A 19,676-nucleotide genomic window follows, 5' to 3' on the forward strand; every position below is an offset into this window, starting at 1 on the left:
GCCATTTCATCAGGGATGTCTCAGCCTATGTTTTCAAAGGTGTTGTCCAGAGTGTTGTCTGCCCTGCTCAAACACATGCAGAGCTACATCGTTTTCCCTGAGGTGGGGGATTTGCCTACAGTGAAGGGTGATTTCTATGCCCTTGGACATATTCCCAACATCATTGGTGCCATTGATGGGACACATGTGGCTTTGGTCCCCCCAGCAGGAGTGAACAGGTGTACAGGAACAGAAAAAGTTATCATTCCATGAATGTCCAGGTGGTCTGTTTGGCTGACCAGTACATCTCCCATGTAAATGCCAAGTTCCCTGGGTCAGTGCATGACGCGTACATCATGCGAAATAGCAGCATCCCTTATGTGATGGAACAACTACAGAGACTCCGTGTGTGGCTAATTGGTGACTCAGGTTACCCCAACCTGTCGTGGTTACTGACCCCAGTGAGGAATCCCAGGACAAGGGCAGAGGAACGGTACAATGAGGCACATGAGCGTACTAGGAGGGTGATCGAGCGGACCTTCGGCCTCCTGAAGGCCAGGTTTAGGTGCCTGCATATGACAGGTGGATCCCTAATGTACTCACCAAAGAAGGTGTGTCATATCATTGTGGCCTGCTGTATGCTTCACAACCTGGCTTTGCGACGCCAGGTGCCTTTCCTGCAGGGGGATGCTCCAGATGGTGATGTTGGGGCAGCTGTGGAGCCTGCGGAGAGTGAAGAGGAGGAAGACAAAGAGGACGACACAGACAACAGGGACACAGTGATACGGCAGTATTTTCAATAACACACAGGTAAGAATCAACACCGGCATTTTACATTTACTTACAGTCTCCTGCCTCTCTACTGTCTGTCCTTTTCACCCAGTGTATGCTAACAGAGTTGTGACTTTCCCTTCCAATTTCAGAGATGTGGGCCCCACTGCGTGACTTCTGCTTTGTTTGCCCATGGACTACAGCTGTGTGACAGTGGTATGTTGTCATCACAATGTAACTGGTCATTTTGGCACGTTTATGTCTAATACATATTTTCAAAAATACAGGCAGACTCCAGATTATTTGTGTGCAATAAGTGTGTTTATTAAAGTGCTCAATTTTGGGACATGGTTGAAAATCGGTGATGGGTGATGGTGGAGGAATGTCCATGGCAGAGTCCAGATTCTCAGTCTCACAGGTGCATTGTCCATATGCCTGTGGAAGGTGGAGCATGGGCAGTTTAAGGTAGGACAGGGTGACAATGTGGGACAGTGGGATGACATCAGGGGGTATCCTTTCCTGGCGGGGGTCTTGGCATCCTACTCTGTCTTCTTCCTAGATATCAGGCCCCGCTTGCGGGGTGGTTCTTCTTCTGCAGGGGGTGGGGTTCTGGTGGCTGGTTGTTCTTGTGTCGGGGCCTCCTGTCCACTAGCGCCGGCGGAGGTGTTAGCCTGTTCCTGGTCCATGCTAGTGACAGGGGCCCTTTGTGGTGCCACATGGTCCCGCAATGTGGTGACAATCTGGTTGAGAGCCACAACGATGGTGCCCATTGCGGAACTAATGTTTCTCAGTTCTTCCCTGAACTCCATAAACTGTTCCTCCTGCAGTACGTGGATCTCCTGGAACCTGGCCAGGACCGTTGCCATCGTCTCCTGGGAGTGGTGGTATGCTCCCATGATGGAGGTGAGGGCCTCGTGGAGAGTGGGTTCCCTGGGCCTGTCCCCCCCCTGTCGCACAGCAGCCCTCCTAGTTCCCCTGTTTCCCTGGGCCTCTGTCCCCTGGACTGTGTGCCCACTACCACTGCCCCCAGGTCCCTGTTGTTGTTGGGGTGGTGGGTTAACCTGGGTTCCCTGTAGTGGTGGACACACCGCTGATTGACGTGTCCTGGAGACAGAGGCATGGGCCCGCTGGGTGGGTGCTGTGCTAGTGTTCCCAGAGGGGGGTAGGTCTGCTGTGGCCTGTGGCTGTGTGAGGGGAACCGACTGTCCCGAGGTCCCCGATGGGCCAGGCTGGTCATCTGGGTCCAGGGAGACAGAGCTGCTGTCATCACTGGGGGCCTCTTCTGGGGGTGGGATGGACATTTCTGGACCCTCCTGGGCGGTGTGCTGGCGTTCGGGTCCTGCAGGGGTATAAGAGTATGGTTATTGCTTCTGTGTGTGCCATAGCATGCAATGGGTGGGTGCCCGTGTACCCCAGTGCTGGCATTCCCTTGTGGGGGCTGTTGTGACGGCGGTTTGTGGGGGAGATGGGTATGTGCAGTGGGCATGCTTAGGTGATGGGTGTCGATGGTTTGTGGTGGCATGCAGGGTTTGGTGTTGGGATGGGTGGGTTGTGATGGTGAGACATTAGCAAGGAGGATGTGTGATGGGGTGGGGGGAGGGTGGGGGTATGAGTTGGCATGCTGGTGGGTGGGGGGGATGAAGTAGTTGAGATTAGACTTACCAGAGTCCATTCCTCCAGATACTCCTACGAGGCCCTCAGGATCCAGGATGTTCAAGACCTGTTCCTCCCATGTTGTAAATTCTGGGGGTTGAGGTGGGGGTCCGCCGTCAGTCTTCTGCACCGCGATGTTGTGCCTGGATACCATGGAACGCACCTTCCCCCGTAGGTCATTCCACCGCTTCCTGATGTCGTCCCGATTTCGTGGATGCTGTCCCACAGCGTTGACCCTGTCCACTATTCTTTGCCATAGCTCCATCATCCTGGCAATGGTGGTGTGCTGCACCTGTGTCCCGAAGAGCTGGGGCTCCACCCGAACTATTTCCTCCACCATGACCCTGAGTTCTGCGTCTGAAAACCTGGGGTGTCTTGGGGGTGCCATGGGGTGGTGTGGATGAGGTGTGGGGTGGTGTTTGCGGGGATGAGTGTGGTGAGTGTGGTGGTTTGTGGTGTTTTGTGCGTGGTTGTTGTGTGGGTGATGGTGTAGTGTGCCTCTGTGTGATGGTGTTCTCTATTCTGTGCTGTCTCTCTCTGGGCTTCGTCTCTGATTTGTGGTCGTAGGGGTTTGTGGTTGATGTGGGTGTGTGTTTTATAGTTAATTGGGTGTGTGGGAGTGTTGTGTGTATGTGTCTCAGGTGTGTGTATTTCAAATTGTCCAATGTGGCTGTGTTTTGGAGCTGTATGTGTATTTTGAGCGCGGCGGTGTATACCGCCAATGGAATACCGCGGTTGAAAGACCGCCGCGTGGATTCGTGGGTCGTAATGGCATGGGCGTATTTCTGTTGGCGTGACGGTGGAGGTTTGGTCTTCGCCAGTTTATCGCTGGCCGTTGGTGTGGCGGACTTTTGTGGATGTCGGGATTTTGGCGGTTTGTCTCTTGAGGGTCAGAATGACCGTGGCAGTTTACCGCGACCGCGGCGGTGTTGTGGCGGTATTCTGACCGGCGGTTTGTGGTATGAAGCATTGGTTCCTTACTGTTGTGAGGTATCGATTAAGAAAATGGTACCCAGAGATGATACGTTGATGATGCGTCACAAGTCAAGTCGCGATGCGTGTGTCTCATAGCAAGGAAGCAGATGCTGCATCAGAGCCAGTGCGTCACAGACTTCGGTGATGCAGTGTTCTAAACTCATGCAGTAGAGGTTCTTCTGATTCACTGTGATAGAAAGCTGGTGCCTGCACTGAAAACCGTGGTCATTGTGTCAAGCAGGGACCATGCTCCTGTGCAGTCACAGGCAATGCATTGAATTGTTGCAGTGATGTGTCGGCTTGGAATGACGCAGTGAGTCAAAGCATGGATTTTCTCTTCGTAGCACCAAAAACCTCCTTCAAGGGCCCAGACTGGATTTTGCGCCACTTGACAGGATCAGGCTCTCAGCAGAGGAGCCCAGGTGGTAGCAGATGAAGACTTTGATTTCCCTGAGACTTCTTAACAGGAGGCAAGCTCAACTCAAGACCTTGGAGAACCTTGGAAAGCAGGATGCAGAAAGCAAAGTCCAGACCTTTCACTCCCAGGACAGAAGCAGCAAGCAGCAGGCCAGCAGCAACAAAGCAACAGGCAGAGTAGCAGTCACTCCTACAGCATCCAGTTCTCCTTCCTGGCAGAATATCCTCAGTCCAGAAGTGTTCTAACTATGTGGTGTCAAAGGCCAAGTACTTATATCCATTTCTGTCTTTGAATAGGCAAAATTCAAAGAGAGGTCTTTGTAGTACACAAGACCCTGCCTTTCCCTGCCCTGGCCCCAGACACACTTCAGGGGGTCAGAGACTGCCTTGTGTGAGGACAGATACAGCCCCATTCAGGTTCAAGTATCAGTGCCTCCCACCACTCTAGCTCAGGAAGATCCATCAGGAAATGCAGGGTACACCTCAACCACCTCTATGTGACTGTCTAGAGTGAATGCACAAACAACTCAGCTATCATTCTGACCCAGACATATATGATACAGATAGGCAGAGGCACAGAATGGTTAAGCAAGAAAAGGTCTATTTTCTAAAAGTGCCATTTTCAAACTTACTATTCAAAAACCAACTTCAGCAAAAGATGTATTTTTAAATTGTGAATTCAGACAGCCCAAACTCCATATCTGTTAGAAATTGGGTCTTTGGTTGGCAGTCAGGTTACCCCCTGCCCAAGCAAGGACCCTCACTCTAGTCAGGGTAAGTCACACACAATCCAAATTATCCTGTGCCCACCCTCTGGTAGCTTGGCACTGAGCAGTCAGGCTTGTCGATTCTTCTCGCAGGAAGTCAGGATGAGTCGTTCCAGCTTGGCTATGCGTCGATCCAGTGAGCTGTGTGTCGAAGTTCCAGTCACAATGCTGGGGCTGCGTCGATCTCCTCTTGGGGAGCCGGGCTGCGTCATTCCGTTTCGGCGTGCAGTGATTTTCTCACCGCGATGCAGGCTGTGCGTCGTTTCTGGCACGCTGTGCTTCGAATTTATGCCGCACAAGGAGTTCTTTGCAGGAGGACATCTTTTTGGTCCTGAGATTTCGAGGAACAGGATGCAAGCTCTATCCAAGCCCTTGGAGAGCACTTCTCAGCAGAGCCAGAGGGCAGCAAGGCAGCAGGGCAGCAGTCCTTTGCAGAAAAGCAGTCAGGTGATTCCTTTGGGCAGCCAGGCAGTTCCTCTTGGCAGGTTGCAGGTTCTGGCTCAGAGTTTCTTCACCAGTGGTATCTTCTCCAGAAGTCTCTGAGTTGGTAGGGTCAGAGGCCCTGTTTAAAAACCCGTGGGCTTTGAAGTGGGGGAGACTTCAAAGAGTGGCTTAAAAGTGCACCAGGTCCCATTTCAGTTCCATGCTGTCTGTCAGAGTCCCAGTAGAGGGTTTGAAAGTCCATTGTGTGAGGGCAGGCCACTGTTCTTTGACATGTAAGTGTAAGGCCCTCCACCCTCCCAGCCCAGGAAGACCCATTCAGTATGCAGATGTGGGCAGGTGTGACTGAGCATCCTGTGTTTGGGGTTGTCTGAGTGAAATGCACAAGGTAGCTGTTAAGTAACCTAGCCAGATGTGGATTGTAAAGCATAGAAGGATTTAAGCGCAGAGAAATGCTCACTTTCTGAAATTGGCATTTCTAAAATAGTAATATTAAATCCAACTTCACCAGTCCGTAGGATTTGGTATTACCATTCTGGCCATACTAATTATGACCTTGTTACACCTTTCAGATCAGAATCCACCACTCAAACAGAATATGAGGGTAGCCCTAATGTTAGCCTATGAAAGGAGCAGGCCTCACAGCAGTGTAAAGCAAATTTAGGAATTCTATACTACGAGGACATATAAACTACACAGGTATATGTCCTGCCTTTTACCTACATAGCACCCTACCATATGGTTTACCTAGGGCCTACCTTAGGGGTGACTTATACGTAGAAAAGGGGAGTTTAAGGCTTGGCAAGTACTTTTAAATGCCACGTCATGTGAAACTGCATTCACAGGCTGTCAGGTCTAACAATATCTCTATCTGCTCCTAAAGAGAAATTACACTTAAAAGATATTTCAAGACAATCACCATGGTACTCTATGGGAGAGACAGGTCTTTCATTAGTGAATTTAGAAGTATTTCACTATAAGGAGATGTAAAATACACCTCTACATGCACTAACATTAAACACACTGTACCCTGCCCATCTGGTTGTCTTGGGCCTAATTTAAGGGTGACTTATATGTAGTAAAAGGGAATATTTTGGCTTGGCAAGTGGGTGCACTTGCCAAGTCAAAATGGCAGTTTAAAACACCATACACAGACACTGTAGTGGCAGTTCTGAGGCATGTTCAGAGGGCTACTCACGTGGGTAGCACAATCAGTGCTGCAGACCCACTTGTATCATCTGATTTACAGGCCCTGGGCACACACTGTGTACTTTACTAGGGACTTGCTATTAAATCAAATATTCCAAATCAAGGAGAAACCAATCACTAATACATTTAGAAAGAAAGCATATGCGCTTTAGCACTAGTTAACAGAGGTAAAGTGCCCAGAGTCCTGAAGCCAACACAAACAGGTCAGAAACAATAGGAGGAAGAAGGCAACATGTTTGGGGATAACCCTGCAAAAAAGAGCAAGGTCCAAAAGTTGGCTACTGTAGACAGTGAATACCCACATTTTCCCTGGTGGCAAAGCCTTTACTGAGGCTGATGCACAGAGATGTGCCAGATCTAATTCTATGTGACAACAAATGCATGAAAGCTTTCCTAGAGCTGATAGAAAATCTCTGCTATGTCCCAGCTCTAAGATTGTCTGATTATTCAAAGAATCTTTTAATATTTTGCAGGAAGAGAGAGGGCTGCACTCTCTCAGGGCTAACATAGATGCATAGTGATGCGTAGAAAGAAGTAGCTTATTTTTCGGTCACACTTGATCCTGTAGCTGCTGCATTACCAGGTTGTCTTAAAGCGGTAGCAGCTGTCAGTGCTAGTCTTGAGATATGTGAAAGCATAGTGATGGGACATCCTTCAACTGTTATGGTCCCTCACTTAGCTATGGTTTTGCTTACCAGAACCAAAACCCAATATAGAACCTATTCTAGACTGAGAAAATATGAGCAGCAGATCCTTGCTTCCAATAATATAACGTTGAAAAGCTGTCAGGTTTTGAATCTTCATACATTGTTCACTTGCCTGAAAGTGATGTACCTGATGAATTTGAACATGACTTTCTTGATGTCACGGTTTTATACACCAAGCCAAGACCTAACATAAAAGATGAGCCTTTAGTTAGACCTGATTATGTGTTATTTGTTGATGGCTCATGTTTAAGAACAATTGATGGTTCCTTGAGAGCAGCTTACACTGTCTGCACAATACAAGAAATAATAGAAGCTTCCTGGCTTCAGGAAATTTCCTCAGAATTGATTGCTCTTACCAGAGCTTGCAGCTTGATGGCCCAAATGAGAGTGACTATTTTACATATAGTCAGCATGGCTTTGATGTGGTCCATGACTTTGGTCAGTTATGGCTACAAAGAGGGTTTATGACATCCCCTGGTTCACCCATAAAAATGGTGAACATGTGAGATGACTATTGGAAGCTTCACAACTTCCAACTGTAGTTGCTGTTGTTTAATGTGCAGCGCACAGGAACGACAATACTTATGTCACTGTCACCAATAGATATGAAGGTGAAGTGTCATGCTGTTGTGCAATTGTGGCCTGTACATTTAATGGGACATTTACAGTTAGATCTCAAGAAGACACTGTCTATTCCTTGCTGATGACAATAGCTGACCCTTGGGAAGATTTGAAAGCCATGCAGGAAAATGTGTCTAAAGCAGAACAACAGAGATGAATCGGAGCAGGATGTGGAAAGGATGAAAATTGCATTTGGGTTTCAGTAGATGGAAGACCAGTGTTACGAGATAGCCTGTTATCTCCAATTACACAACATTTCCATGGACCTACGCATCTAGATAAGGAGGTCTGGTTAGGTTATTTAAATGTAATTGGTTTAAATCCAGAATTAGAGTCCATTTGGAAGAATTATGTCACCAATGTGTAACATGTCAACAAATTAATGTTGGAAAATGAACACCAGTTACAATGAGCCATGTAGGAAGATCAAGAAGTCTTTTCAACAGAATGCAGATGGACTTTATTGAAATGCCTGTCCACAACTGGCTGAGATATGTCATGGTTATAGTGTGCATGTTCTCTAGATGGGTGGAAGCCTACCCAACAAGGAGAAACAACAGTCTCACTATAGCATATTTGCTGATGAGGAAATTAGTCTGAGGTACGGTATGCCTGTTTCTTTGGAGTCAGATTGAAGAACTTACTTGAACAGTGGGATCATTAAAATGTTGTGTGCAGCCTTGCAAATTGAAAAAAAGCTACACTTCAGTTATCAACCTGATGCATCCAGAATCGTTGAGCAGATCAGCACATCCATTACATCTAGATTGGCAAACGTTTGTGCATCAACTTCACTGAAATGGCCTGATACTTTACCACTAGTATTGATGAGTATGCAAAATACATCTGATAGAAAGACTGGTTTATCCCCACATGAGATACTGATGGGAAGAGCAATGAGATTACCTGCTGTTCCTGCAAATGCACTTGTGAACGTAACAGATGGCATGGTACTGAATTATTGCAAAGGGCTAGCTGATGTGGTGTGTTCGGTCTCTCAGCATGTTGAAGCTATCACTGTAAAGCCATATCAAGAGCAATGCCGTGACCTCAAACCATGGACTGGGTCCTTGTCAAGAAGCACGTGAGAAAATCTTGTATGCAACCAAGGTGGAAAGGCAAGTTATCCTGATCATAAATACAGCTGTCAAGTGTGCTGGAGTTCTAAACTGTGTACATGCTTCTTATACTCAGAGAACCAATGATCCTTATGAAGAAATTGTGTTCTATGAGCCAGAACCAAGAACACTGGTAATTACAGCACCACAAATTGTACAGACTTTAATAGAGAAAAGAAGAGTTCATGTTCAGAGCCAGCAAAAATAAAGGGGTGAAGGTCTGCAGACAGGTGAAGAAATCCATTTGTCGGATATCTCACAGAGTGGCATTGGAGCTCTTGACATCAAAAGTAGAGAAACAGAAACTTAAGTTGAAGAGACATTCAAAATACCTTAAGAACAACAAGAAGATCCAGGATAAGAACAAGGTCTGGATCAACAACAATGGAAGACTCCCACAATGCTAAACGGGCAAAGATTTGCATTCCAAACACATTAAAATCAAGTGTATCAGTTGAATCCATACAACCAACAAGTGATGAAGAAACAGAATCAAATGGTATAAGTGACCCAGAAGGGTTTCAACAAATACTCAGAAGAGTCAAAAGAGATAGCGTACCCTGTTGAAGATATTCAGCACCTGACTGGACATACTATGGGAGCTTAGTACTAAATGATCCAATCTCAGACTTGCTTGACTAGAATAAGCAGTTGCCTAAAACTGCTTGAAATTACTCAAAAGAAATTCAGTCATGAACAAATGCATTAAATAAACATATAATTTCAGACTTTATTAAAGTTGTTTAAAAGAGATAAGAAGAGTACCTACGCCCCAGGCTGCAGAATAAGAGTAATGATAACATTTTAGAAGAACACGGAGTAGGTTTAAGGAAGACTATACGAAGACTGGTGTAAATAAAGCTGCAGCAAACTAACAAGGAGAAAACAATCAAGAAATCTGAAGATTGAGATAAAGACGTTAGCTTTGCTGTTACACACATAGGGGGTTATTCTGACCCCGGCCGGCGGCAGAAGCCGCCGGCCTGGCTGGAACCGCCAGAATACCGCTGCGCGGTCAAAAGACCGCCGCGGGTATTCTGGGTTTCCCGCTGGGCTGGCGGGCGACCGCCAGAAGGCCGCCCGCCAGCCCAGCGGGAAACACCCTTCCATGAGGATGCCGGCTCCGAATGGAGCCGGCGGAGTGGAAGGGGTGCGACGGGTGCAGTTGCACCCGTCGCGATTTTCAGTGTCTGCATGGCAGACACTGAAAATCTTTGTGGGGCCCTGTTACGGGGGCCCCTGCAGTGCCCATGCCATTGGCATGGGCACTGCAGGGGCCCCCAGGGGCCCCACGACACCCCATACCGCCATTCTGTTCCTGGCGGCCAAAACCGCCAGGAACAGGATGGCGGTATGGGGGTCGGAATCCCCATGGCGGCGCAGGGCAGAGGGAAACCGGCGGTACACCGCCGGTTTTCCGTTTCTGACCGCGGCTGTACCGCCGCGGTCAGAATGCCCATGGGAGCACCGCCAGCCTGTTGGCGGTGCTCCCGCGGTCGTTGGCCCTGGCGGATTTTACCGCCAGGGTCAGAATGACCCCCATATTGCTTTATAAGATCTGACTTTAGATAAACATGTGTACTCTAACAAGAAATAGATGCAAGATTTTTATAGGTTTTATATTTATACTAATAGTTTTGCTGTCAGTTGCCTTATTATTAATACATTTTATACCAGAGACAGAGAAATCTTCAGATACATTCACTAAAATAGCATCTAGACCAGGTATTACTGAAGATGAGCTGAAAGCTTCTTTTGTAGATTACATGAAGGATGGTTATTTGATAACTGTTTATTCTAGATTAGTGCAAGAATACACAAAAGCCACTGACATAAAAACCATTATGAATGCATGCACATGCCTTTTTCAGCTGATGAACAAGTAGCTTATCATCATGTTCCTCTTTCTTATGCCATATTATGCAGTATATGCTTAGGTTAGTTTATAGACAGAGACACTTTGAATACTATTTCTCTAACTTTAACATGTTTTTTTAAAAGTTCTGCTAATGACCAGCATGAATGTACATCCACAGACTAAGGAGATGGAGACAGCTTTGTGTTACTTTAGACCTTTCCTTCCTGGAAACACTATTAAAGTTCATGAAAATAACCTAACCTGCTAGGGAAAAATATCTGCTTTGCACTTCCCATGGTAGGCTGACATCGCTCTTCCTCGATTATAAGTGGTTTCCCCAGTTCGAACCCTTTCTGGACCTAATTACTGATCAACTAAGTAAAAGTTTGTTTGTTCGACTTAGGTATGGATGTCTCCCTCTGAAGTCTTTTTCCAGTTCATGGAGCTCCACCCTGCTATCCGACAAATGTCCGTGTTGTAATGACTCTGTGTACTTTTTATAAATTACCGTTGTGGAACCTAAAAGCAGTCAATCAAAGGATCTTTTATATTTCCCTTTTATCTACAGGCCGGGGCATATATGTGAAGATATATCTGACTTCTTTTTCTCTTTGTACACTCGCAGATTCCTCATTTTTCATTATTCTTATCTCTCTTTTATCACCTATTTTTTAACTTTGGTGTTATATATTTATTATGTATAGATCTTGATTTTATTGTTGTAAATTATTGCTTTGATGGTTATTTAGACCGAATAAAGCTTGTTTGAACTGAACTGAACTGAACCTAACCTGCTTAATGAACCCACTACAAAAAGCTTGGGTATTATGGTCAGAATAGATGAAAGCACAAATTGCACGAAATACATTTAAAAAGAAAGATGCCTTAAAGAATGCCTGTAAAAGAGAAGATGAGTTAGAGAGAAAATGTCTTTTCCAGAATTAAAACTGGACAAGAGAAACAAAGGGAAATTATGTGTGTTTAAAAGAAGAATTAATAGGAAAAAGTCACCAGTAGAGAATAGTAATTGCGAACATGTTTTTGAGCTATCAGGGGGAACATGCAAATTCTGCAGGAGGATGGTCCAACTATAATTGTAATATATTTTATTTGTGGAGAAAATGTTTATTTTCAGACTGCCAGTTGATTGGGAGGGAATGTGTTATTTAGGTTTTCTTTCTCCAAAGATGAATCATGTAGAGTCTAGATGCACTAACAATGAAACCTGCACACAGATACTCTTGCAGTATAACTGAGGGAATGCAATTAGTGGGATACATATTTGGAGCTATCATACTAGCAGTAGGAGTAGTATTAAATGATGAAAAGATAGGAAGAAAATGAAAGTGAACTCCGAATATATCTGTGAATGAAATTTTGTGAGGGTTCCAAACAATCAGACGGGGGAACTGGGAGTGTGTTTTTAATTAAAAAAGTATCAGTTGCAGAATTAAACATATAGAATTAATGTGTAGACCTGAAAACAAGAAAGAAATACATTTGTTTTTCATTTCTGTGCTTTCTTAGCAGTAGAAAAGGCACAAAGCAACAGTATTTGTAATCTTTACTTAAAGAATGCATTACTGAGCACATATTTTACTTGCTTGTCATTAGTAACCTAATGTATAATGAATAATGGTTACATTTTCTTGAAACATTTGACAGTGGTCCATCTAGTAAAGTATATATTTTAAACCTTCACACATATTCATAAGTTCATTGAATTATTAAAATGTTTAGTTTGAAATCGCAAACTCTGTTTCCTTATAAGTAAAATGGATTGAAAAGGCATTTGAAAAAGATAATGTGATGTGCAAACATGCATAACACTAACCACAAATGTTTTTCCTTCCATCTTCTATGACTGTGAGAACCGCCATCCAGTAGATAGTTAAGTTCCAATGTTATAACATGATGAATAAAATGCTCCATAGCTGTTTTGCTAGAATAGATTAGTTTATGTAAGCTGTCCTGTTCCCATGAAGACATCGAAAAGTGATGGGCTGAATCAGTAGTGGAGACGAAGAAAGAAGTTACAATATTAAATTATTATAAAACGTGTGTTCCTAGAGTAGAGGAATAAACACTTAGAGACTCGGACAGAGACACGCTTTTACTTTTGAGGACTACTGGCTTCATACCTCTCACAGACACTCTGAGATATTTCTCAGACTCACTTTGAGCTGCTTTAAACTTGACACTTATATTCACTGAGGTTTTTACCTGAAACCTAGTTTGCTTTTGATACTCCACTGAGTTTCTTAACACTTTCACATATCTGATTCACAAACTCGTTATGGGTTTTTCAGAATGATTGATTATTCTCTTTACAAAAGCATCCTTTAGATTAGACTAGGAAATTTAATTGTATGGCACACACTTTATGCACTGTTCTGTTTGTCATTGACACTATTGATCTTTGATTACAAAACTATTATCCTGATACTAAAGATGAAATATAAAACTTGATAATAAATGTAGTAAACCTTCCAACTCTCATCATTGACTCATAAAAAGAAATGTCATTAATAAACTGAAGAGATTTAGGCCCTCATTATGACTTTGGTGGTCTTTTCATTTGACCGCCAAAGCCACGGGCGCCAGTGTTGGCTGTCTTCCAACCACCATATTATAAGTATCGAAGAATTTCTGCCACATTTTGGGCAGAAATCCTCCATTAGTCATGCTGGCGGTCTGAGGTGCAGGGGCAGTTCCACCATCGGCTCCGCCCTGCCAAAAGAACTCCACCAGCCGTATTATGACGTGTAATATGGTCTGGCGCTGTCCTGATGGTGGGGCATTGCTGGCGGTGGAAGCATCTGTTCCCGTTCCCCGCCGGACGACCTCTGCGCCGGACAAGGTAAGTCGATCGTCCGACAGGGGAGGGGGCAGGGAGGGTGGAGGTATTGTGTATGCGTGTGTGTATGAGTGTTTGAATGCGTGTGTGATTGTTGAAGTGAGTGCGTGTTAGAATGTTTGTGTGAATGCGAGTATGATGCGCGTGAGTGAATGCGAGTATGGATGCCTGTGACTGAATGTGTGTATGTAAGTGTTGGTGAATGAGTGTATGCTGGGTGCATGTGGGTGTGTGTATGCAGGGAGGGGGTGGGGGAAGCTGCTACTGTTCTGGAAGGGAGTGGGAGGTGGGGGGAGGGAGGTGCCCAACTGGAAGGGGAGGTGGGGGTATTGGTATGGAAGGGCATAGTGCTGAAACGCATCATAGGGGCTGGATCATTTTTCAATAAATTAATTAAAGACTTCCTCTCTGAGACTGTTTGCTTTTATCCTTTTGGAGGAAAGATTCACTGAAAAAAACATAGGTTTGAGGGACGTTATAGTTAGCCTCACTTTTCAAGCGTACAAAACCAGAGAAATTAAGCAATTATAGTTATAGTTACCTCAAGTAGCTATAAATCGTGCCCTAATGTAACTATAGCTCACATTCCCATCATGCACAGTTTTTTCCATTTTTTTTTTACTGCAAATATTACATTGATATTATGAAGGATGTTATCAAAGATGTCATGGGTGTTGTAATTTGTGGGGTAATTAGCAGTACATGGTGAGGACACAATTTATGGCTACTTGAGGTAACTCTAACTATAATTGCAGAATTTCTATGGTTTTGTACTCTTCAAATGTGAGCCTAACTTTAACGTCCCTTTAGCTTTTGTTTTTTTAAGTGAATTTCTATGTTTTTTAAATAATCTATTTCCTAACTATAACGTCCCTTTAACTTTTGATTTTTTCAGTGAATTTCTATGGTTTTTTAATGTATAGGAATTTTCATTACTGTATGTAAACCCAACCACCGCCGCACACACCCAAACTTACACAGTGCATGGCCTTCACTTGTGCGCAAGAAAGGTTGACTGCAAGACCTGGCCTGCAACCAGACCCTTCAGCCAAACTCCAAGCGTTTACAGAAGCTCCCTGCTTGCTGAAGCATTTCACCTCTGTCCTCTACACACGTGCAGGGGAGAGAGATGAAAATTTGGATTTTGACAGTGGAACCTGCTTTATTGGTCCTGCTGTCGAAGCCTGAAGTGTTTGGTGTAGCTTGGAGTGACTGCAGAGCTGCAGCCAAGCCACTGCAAACAGCTATGTCCTGGGGGTGGGCATGTGGTCTGTGTAAAGTGCATATGCAAATTAGGCTAATTATAATTGGCAGTATCAACCTACTTATAAGCCGCTAGTATATGGTAGGGCATGTAGGTTTACGGATCCCTGCATAGGGAGTCCACCCATAGGTGCACTGCTGAGGTACCCAGAGTCATTCTGAAAGGAGGCCTGCCTTGCTGGCTGCTTTTAACCCCTTCGCTGCCAGGCCTTTTCCCCCTCCTGTGCCAGGCCTTTTTTTGCCTATTTGGGGCAGTTCGCGCTTAGGCTCTCATAACTTTTTGTCCACATAAGCTAACCAAGCCAAATTTGCGTCCTTTTTTTCCAACATCCTAGGGATTCTAGAGGTACCCAGACTTTGTGGGTTCCCTTGAAGGAGGCCAAGAAATTGGCCAAAATACAGTGAAATTCTTTTTTTTTTTTTTTTTTATGGAAAAAGTGGCTGCAGAAGAAGGCTTGTGGATTTCCCCCTGAAAATGGCATCAACAAAGGGTTTGTAGTGCTAAACTCAGCAGCTTCCTAGCTTTCAGGAACAGGCAGACTTGAATCAGAAAACCCAATTTTTCAACACAATTTTGGCATTTTACTGGGGCATACCCCATTTTTGCAATTTTCTGTGCTTTCAGCCTCCTTCCAGTCAGTGACAGGAATGGGCATGAAACCAATGCTGGATCCCAGAAACCTAACCATTTCTGAAAAGTAGACAAAATTCTGAATTCAGCAAGGGGTCATTTATGTAGACCCTACAAGGGTTTCCTACAGAAAATAACAGCTGAAAAAGAAAAATATTGAAATTGAGGTGAAAAAAACATCAATTTTTCTCTACGTTTTACTCTGTAACTTTCCCATGCAATGTCAGATTATGGAAAGCAATATACCGTTACGTCTGCTGGACTCCTCCGGTTGCGGGGATATATAGGGCTTGTAGGTTCATCAAGAACCCGAGGAACCCAGAGCCAATAAATGAGCTGCACCCTGCAGTGCGTTTTCATTCTAAACCGGGTATACAGCAATTCATTTGCTGAAATATAAAGAGTAAAAAATTGCTATCAAGAAAACCTTTGCATTTCCAAAAAGGGCACAAGATAAGGTGCTGAGGAGCAGTGGTTATTTGCACATCTCTGAATTCCGGGGTGACCATACAAGCATGTGAATTATAGGGAATTTCTCAAATAGATGTCTTTTTTACACACTCTCCTATATTTGGAAGGAAAAAATGTAGAGAAAGACAAGGGGCAATAGCACTTGTTTTGCTAATCTATGTTCCCCCAAGTCTCCCGATAAAAATGATACCTCACTTGTGTGGGTAGACCTAGCGCCCGCGACAGGAAACGCCCCAAAGCGCAACGTGGACACATCCAAAATTTTGGGAGAAAACAGAGGTGTTTTTTTGCGAAGTGCCTACCTGTAGATTTTGGCCTCTAGCTCAGCCGGCACCTAGGGAAACCTACCAAACCTGTGCATTTCTGAAAACTAGAGACCTAGGGGAATCCAAGGAGGGGTGACTTGCGGGGCTCGGACCAGGTTCTGTTACCCAGAATCCTTTGCAAACCTCAAAATTTGGCAAAAAAAAACACATGTTCCTCACATTTCTGTGGCAGAAAGTTCTGGAATCTGAGAGGAGCTACAAATTTCCTTCTACCCAGCGTTCCCCCAAGTCTCCCGATAAAAATGATACCTCACTTGCGTGGGTAGGCCTAGCGCCGGCGACAGGAAACACCCCAAAGCGCAACGTGGACACATCCTAAATTTTGGAAAAAAACAGAGGTGTTTTTTGCGAAGTGCCTACCTGTAGATTTTGGCCTCTAGCTCAGCCGGCACCTAGGGAAACGTACCAAACCTGTGCATTTCTGAAAACTAGAGACCTAGGAGAATCCAAGGAGGGGTGACTTGCGGGGCTCGGACCAGGTTCTGTTACCCAGAATCCTTTGCAAACCTCAAAATTTGGCTAAAAAAAACACATGTTCCTCACATTTCTGTGGCAGAAAGTTCAGGAATCTGAGAGGAGCTACAAATTTCCTTCCACCCAGCGTTCCCCCAAGTCTCCCGATAAAAATGATACCTCACTTGCGTGGGTAGGCCTAGCGCCGGGGACAGGAAACAGCCCAAAGCGCAACGTGGACACATCCTAAATTTTGGAAAAAAACAGAGGTGTTTTTTGCGAAGTGCCTACCTGTAGATTTTGGCCTCTAGCTCAGCCGGCACCTAGGGAAACCTACCAAACCTGTGCATTTCTGAAAACTAGAGACCTAGGGGAATCCAAGGAGGGGTGACTTGCGGGGCTCGGACCAGGTTCTGTTACCCAGAATCCTTTGCAAACCTCAAAATTTGGCAAAAAAAAACACATGTTCCTCACATTTCTGTGGCAGAAAGTTCTGGAATCTGAGAGGAGCTACAAATTTCCTTCCACCCAGCGTTCCCCCAAGTCTCCCGATAAAAATGATACCTCACTTGCGTGGGTAGGCCTAGCGCCGGGGACAGGAAACAGCCCAAAGTGCAACGTGGACACATCCTAAATTTTGGAAAAAAACAGAGGTGTTTTTTGCGAAGTGCCTACCTGTAGATTTTGGCCTCTAGCTCAGCCGGCACCTAGGGAAACCTACCAAACCTGTGCATTTCTGAAAACTAGAGACCTAGAGGAATCCAAGGAGAGGTGACTTGCGGGGCTCGGACCAGGTTCTGTTACCCAGAATCCTTTGCAAACCTCAAAATTTGGCTAAAAAAAACAAGTTTTCCTCACATTTCTGTGGCAAAAAGTTCTGGAATCTAAGAGGAGCTACAAATTTCCTTCCACCCAGCGTTCCCCCAAGTCTCCCGATAAAAATGATACCTCACTTGCGTGGGTAGGCCTAGCGCCGGTGACAGGAAACACCCCAAAGCGCAACGTGGACACATCCTAAATTTTGGGAAAAAACAGAGGTGTTTTTTGCGAAGTGCCTACCTGTAGATTTTGGCCTCTAGCACAGCCGGCACCTAGGGAAACCTACCAAACCTGTGCATTTATGAAAACTAGAGACCTAGGGGAATCCAAGGAGGGGTGACTTGCGGGGCTCGGACCAGGTTCTGTTACCCAGAATCCTTTGCAAACCTCAAAATTTGGCTAAAAAAACACATGTTCCTCACATTTCTGTGGCAGAAAGTTCTGGAATCTGAGAGGAGCTACAAATTTCCTTCCACCCAGCGTTCCCCCAAGTCTCCCGATAAAAATGATACCTCACTTGCGTGGGTAGGCCTAGCGCCGGCGACAGGAAACACCCCAAAGCGCAACGTGGACACATCCTACATTTTGGAAAAAAACAGAGGTGTTTTTTGCGAAGTGCCTACCTGTAGATTTTGGCCTCTAGCTCAGCCGGCACGTAGGGAAACCTACCAAACCTGTACATTTCTGAAAAGTAGAGACCTAGGGGAATCCAAGGAGGGGTGACTTGCGGGGCTCGGACCAGGTTCTGTTACCCAGAATCCTTTGCAAACCTCAAAATTTGGCTAAAAAAACAAGTTTTCCTCACATTTCTGTGGCAAAAAGTTCTGGAATCTGAGAGGAGCTACAAATTTCCTCCCACCCAGCGTTCCCCCAAGTCTCCCGATAAAAATGATACCTCACTTGCGTGGGTAGGCCTAGCGCCGGCGACAGGAAACACCCCAAAGCGCAACGTGGACACATCCTAAATTTTGGGAAAAAACAGAGGTGTTTTTTGCGAAGTGCCTACCTGTAGATTTTGGCCTCTAGCTCAGCCGGCACCTAGGGAAACCTACCAAACCTGTGCATTTCTGAAAACTAGAGACCTAGGGGAATCCAAGGAGGGGTGACTTGCAGGGCTCGGACCAGGTTCTGTTACCCAGAATCCTTTGCAAACCTAAAAATTTGGCTAAAAAAACACATGTTCCTCACATTTCTGTGGCAGAAAGTTCTGAAATCTGAGAGGAGCTACAAATTTCCTTCCACAAAGCGTTCCCCCAAGTCTCCCGATAAAAATGATACCTCACTTGCGTGGGTAGGCCTAGCGCCGGCGACAGGAAACACCCCAAAGCGAAACGTGGACACATCCTAAATTTTGGAAAAAAACAGAGGTGTTTTTTGCGAAGTGCCTACCTGTAGATTTTGGCCTCTAGCTCAGCCGGCACATAGGGAAACCTACCAAACCTGTGCATTTCTGAAAACTAGAGACCTAGGGGAATCCAAGGAGGGGTGACTTGCGGGGCTCGGACCAGGTTCTGTTACCCAGAATCCTTTGCAAACCTCAAAATTTGGCAAAAAAAACACACGTTCCTCACATTTCTGTGGCAGAAAGTTCTGGAATCTGAGAGGAGCTACAAATTTCCTTCCACCCAGCGTTCCCCCAAGTCTCCCGATAAAAATGATACCTCACTTGCGTGGGTAGGCCTAGCGCCGGCGACAGGAAACACCCCAAAGCGCAACGTGGACACATCCGAAATTTTGGAAAAAAACAGAGGGTTTTTTTGCGAAGTGCCTACCTGTAGATTTTGGCCTCTAGCTCAGCCGGCACCTAGGGAAACCTACCAAACCTGTGCATTTCTGAAAACTAGAGACCTAGGGGAATCCAAGGAGGGGTGACTTGCGGGGCTCGGACCAGGTTCTGTTACCCAGAATCCTTTGCAAACCTCAAAATTTGGCTAAAAAAACAAGTTTTCCTCACATTTCGGTGACAGAAAGTTCTGGAATCTGAGAGGAGCCACAAATTTCCTTCCACCCAGCGTTCCCCCTAGTCTCCTGATAAAAATGATACCTCACTTGTGTGGGTGGGCCAGGCGCCTGCAACAGAATAAGGCCCAAAACCTGAAGGGATAGAAGGGATAGTTGGGGGAGCCACGCAAGCCACACCTCCCTGGACTCCTTGGGGTGCCTATTTTGAAAATATTTCTGGGTTTTGTAGGTTTCCCTACATGACAGCCGCACCCTGGACCAAAAACATAGGTGGGCCCTCCCACCCCAAACACAGGCATTTTTTAAATATATCACTTTGATGTGTGCACATACGTCCGTGATGTGCCAAACACTAAAATTGTGAAAAGAAACACACTT

This window comes from Pleurodeles waltl, chromosome 1_1 (genome assembly GCF_031143425.1).
Source record: "Pleurodeles waltl isolate 20211129_DDA chromosome 1_1, aPleWal1.hap1.20221129, whole genome shotgun sequence".
NCBI classification, from domain to species: domain Eukaryota; kingdom Metazoa; phylum Chordata; class Amphibia; order Caudata; family Salamandridae; genus Pleurodeles; species Pleurodeles waltl.